The sequence below is a fragment of the Penaeus japonicus genome, unplaced genomic scaffold, assembly GCF_977035675.1.
Source record: "Penaeus japonicus unplaced genomic scaffold, GWHDUDI00000001_assembly GWHDUDI00000004, whole genome shotgun sequence".
In the NCBI taxonomy this organism is placed as follows: Eukaryota; Metazoa; Arthropoda; class Malacostraca; order Decapoda; family Penaeidae; genus Penaeus; species Penaeus japonicus.
The window spans coordinates 42,792,557-42,796,735 of NW_028234406.1; positions in this window are offsets into that span (position 1 = coordinate 42,792,557).

A 4,179-nucleotide genomic window follows, 5' to 3' on the forward strand; every position below is an offset into this window, starting at 1 on the left:
GAGAAGGAAGTAGGAGGAAGAGGAGTAGGAAGAGGAGTAGAAGAAGGAAGTATTAGGAGGAGGAGGAGAGGGTTGAAGAGAGGTAGGAGGAGAAGGAGGAAAAAAAATACAAAGAGAAGGAGGTGTAGAAGGTAAGAAGCGGGAACTGAAGAGACCGATAACAGGGGCGGAGGAGAGGGAATAAGAGAATAAGGGGATAGGATGGGGGGTAAGGAGGAAGAGGGAAAAAAAGGGGTTAGATAAGTGGGAAGGTAGAAAAAGAGGAGGTGAAGAGGGGGCACAGAAAGAAGAGGATAGACGAAGAAGAGAAGAGAAGGGGAAAAAATTAATAGGGTTTTACAGAGCGGACTGGAGGACAGACTAAGAGGAGGATAGAGGAAGGAAGTAGAGAGGAGGATAGAGGAAGGGAGGAAGGAAGGAAGGAGAGAGGAAGATAGAGGAAGAGGAGGAAGGAGATTTTGGAAGATAGAGGAAGAGGAGGAAGGGACAAAGGAAGGAAGGAGAGTGAGGAAGATAGAGGAAGAGGAGGAAGAATTAAACGAAGAAAGGAGAGTTAAGAATATAGAGACCAAGGTAGAGAAAGAACAAGAAGAAGAGGAAGAAGAAAGAAAGAAGGAGAGGAAAGAAGAAGGGGACAAGGAGGCAGGGGGGCAGAGGAGCAGAATCTCAAGAAGGAAGGGGGGGAGGAAGAAGGAAGGGGACAGGGGGCAAGGAGGAAGGGGGGCAAGGGAGCACAATCTCAAGAAGGAGGGGGGGAGGAAGGAGGAAGGGGGGCAGAATCTCGCCTTCAGATATTCCCTCAGTGTGTCAGTCACATCTCGTCCTTGGAAATGCTAGACAGATGCTCACTCGCCCCGTCTCTTCTCTTGGGCGACTTACATGCTGGAAGCGCTGGAATGTGGGGATTTTTTTTTCCCGACTTGACTGGAATTCTATAATAGGAGGTGGGGGTGGGGGTGTGGGGGTAGAGGGAGGTGGAGGTGTGGGGTGGGGGTGGGGTAGAGGGAGGTGGAGGTGTTGGGGGTAGAGGGAGGTGGAGGTGGTGGGGGTGGATGTGGAGGTGGGGGGTAGAGGGAGGTGGAGGTGGGGTGAGGGGTGTGGTGGGTGGATAGAGGGAGGTGGAGGTGTGTGGGTGTAGTTGTGGAGGGAGGTGGGGGTGTGGGGTAGAGAGAGGTGGAGGTGGAGGGGTAGAAGGAGGTGGAGGTGGAGTGTGGGGGTAGAAGAAGGTGGAGGTGTGTGGGTACAGGGAGGTGGAGGTGGAGGGGTAGAGGGAGTTGGAGGGGTAGAGGGAGTTGGAGGTGGAGTGTGGGGGTAGAAGGAGGTGGAGGTGTGTGGGTACAGGGAGATGGAGGTGGAGGGGTAGAGGGAGGTGGAGGTGGAAGGGGATGGAGGGGAGTGGTGGGGGTAGAAGTGAGGGGAGGTGAGGAGGGGTGAGTGAGGATGTGGGGCGTGGGCGATTGGGGGTTGAGGGAGGGAGTGGAGGTGGAGGTTGGGGGGGGGTTTAGACTAGTAGAGGGAGGTGGAGGTGGAGGTGGGGGGGGGTTAGAGGGAAGTGGTGGTGGAGGTGTGGTGGTTAGAGGGAGGTGGAGGTGGAGGTGGGGGGTGTGGTTGGGGGTACAGGGAGGTGGAGGAGGTGAAGTGTATGTGGGGTGAGATGGGGGTTGAGGGGTTGGGGTAGAGTGGGGGGGGGAGGTGTGGGGTGGAAGGGTGGGGTGGGTTGAAAAGATGATTGTAAGAGGTAGAAGATGTGTTTTGATTGTTTGGTGTATGAGTGATGGGGTGTGATGTGGGGGGATAAGTTTATTCAGAGAGAGAGAGAGAGAGAGAAATATGGAAAAGAATTTTGAAGAAAAAAAAAAGTCAGAAAGAAAAGATCACAGAAAAATGATCAAAAATTTGATCAAGATCAAAAAAAAAAAATATCCAACAGCTGATCCAACAAAGTCTTCATCTCTCTCTCTCTCTCTCTCTCTCTCTCTCTGTCTACCTATCAACTCGCTCATCAAATTTCAATATTCCTTTTTTTTTTATTCACCCCTCCCCCCCCCCAAAAAAAAAAAAAAAAAAATCATCCGTCTGTTACTCCTCCTTAGCAATGTAAGAAACTGCTCGGCTTCGTCTTCTGGCCTCGAGGAAAACGATCTCTTCTTGAGAGAGAGAGAGAGAGGGGGGCGGGGGGGGGAGGGGGGTGGGGGGGTGGGGGGGGGGGGGGGGGGGGGGTGGACGGGGTGGGGGTGGGGGTGGGGTGGGGGGAGGGAGAGAGAGAGGGAGAGAGAGAGAGAGAGAATTAGGGAGGGAGGGAGAGAGAGAGAGAATGAGGGAGGGAGGGAGAAAGAGAGAGAATGAGGGAGGGAGGGGGAGAGAGAGAGAGAGAGAAAGAGAAAAAGAGAGAGAGAGAGAGAGAGAGAGAGAGAGAGAGAGAGAGAGAGAGAGAGAGAGAGAGAGAGAGAGAGAGAGAGAGAGATTTTATATGATTTTGATAAGTTTATTCATACTATTGTGAGACAGAGAGAGAGAGAGAGAGAGCGAGAGAGAGAGAGAGAGAGAGAGAGAGAGATTTGATTTGATTTGATTTGATTTGATTTGATTTGATTTGATTTTAATTTTTGATAAGTTTATTGAGAGAGAGAGAGAGAAAGAGAGAAATTTGATTTGATTTTGATAAGTTTATTCATACTATTGAGAGAGAGAGAGAGAGAGAGAGAGAGATTCCTTGAAGGATGTCCGAGGATTGGTTGATCTTGCAGGAGTCGCAATCATAGTACTTAAGGATTAGTCACACGGAGGGATTGGGTGGCCGCCGGGATTCGTCTGCTCTTGGTCTCCTTCTCTCTCTCTTTCTCTCTCTCTCTCTCTCTCTCTCTCTCTCTCTCTCTCTCTCTCTCTCTCTCTCTCTCTCTCTCTCACCCCTCTCTCCCTGTCTCTCTCCTCTCACTCGCCTCCTCTCCCTTCCTTCCTCCTCTTCCTCTCCTCTCTCACTCAATAGTATGAATAAAACTTATATAAATCAAAAAAAAATCAAAATCAAAAATCTCCCTCATTCCAAAATCTTCTCTCAAATCTTCGCCCCTCTCTCCCTCCTGCTCTCTCTCTCTCTTCGTCTTCTCTCCTCACCTCCGCTCTCTCTCTCTCCCCTCCTCTCTCTGTCCTCTCTCTCTCTCCCCTCCCCTATCTTCTTCTCTCTCTCTCTCTCATTCTTTCTCTCTCGCTCTCTTTGTGTCTCTCTGTTAGTCTCTCTCTCCTCTCTCTCTCTGAATTTTTATCTTTTTTCTTCTTCTTCTTTTTTTATTATTATTATTATTTTTTTTTTCTATTTTTTTTTTTTTTTTGGGGGGGGGGGGCTTTGTGTGTATATCTGTCTCTATGTCTGTCTATCAATTTATCCCATCCTCGCATTACTCCTTATTTATTTTCCATCTCACTCCTTCCACCTCCTCCTCCTCCTCTTCCTCCCCTTCCTCCTCTTCCTCCCCTTCCTCCTCCTCCTCCCCTTCCTCCTCTTCCTCCCTCCTTTCCTCCCCCTCCTCTTCCTCCTCCCCTTCCTCTTCTTCCTCCCCTTCCTCCTCCTCCCCTTCCTCCCCATCCTCCTCCTCCCCTTCCTCCTCTTCTTCCCCTTCATCCTCTTCCTCTTCTTCCTCCCCTTCCTCCTCCCCTCCTGCCTCCCCTTCCTCCTCCCCTCCTGCCTCCCCTTCCTCCTCTTCCTCCTTTTCCTCCCTTCCTTCCCTACTTCCTCCTCCCCCTCCTCACCTTCCTCTTCTTCCTCCTCCTCTTCCTCCCCTTCCTCCCCCTCCTCCTCCTCCTCCTCCTCCCTTTCCTCCCTCCTTTCCTCCCCCTCCTCTTCCTTCCTTCCTCCTCTTTTCCTCCTCCCTTCCTCTTCCATTTTATTTTCTTTCTTTTTCTCTTATCTCTTTTTTCCCTTCTTTCTATCTTTTCCCCTTTTCCCGTTCGGCGCGGGTTCCGCTGTTTTTTCTTCCTTTTCCTCCCCCTTTTTTTTACTTTCCCCTCTTTCCCTCCTCTTTCCTTCCTATCCTTACCTAGCCCTTTTCCTCTCCGCTCCCTTTCCCTCCACCTATTCCTTTTTCCTCCTCTTCCCCCCCCTTTTTCCTTTCCTTCTCTTTTTCCTACTTTCGCACTTTTTTTTTTTTTTTTTTCCTTCCTCCTCCTCCTCCTTTTCTCTCA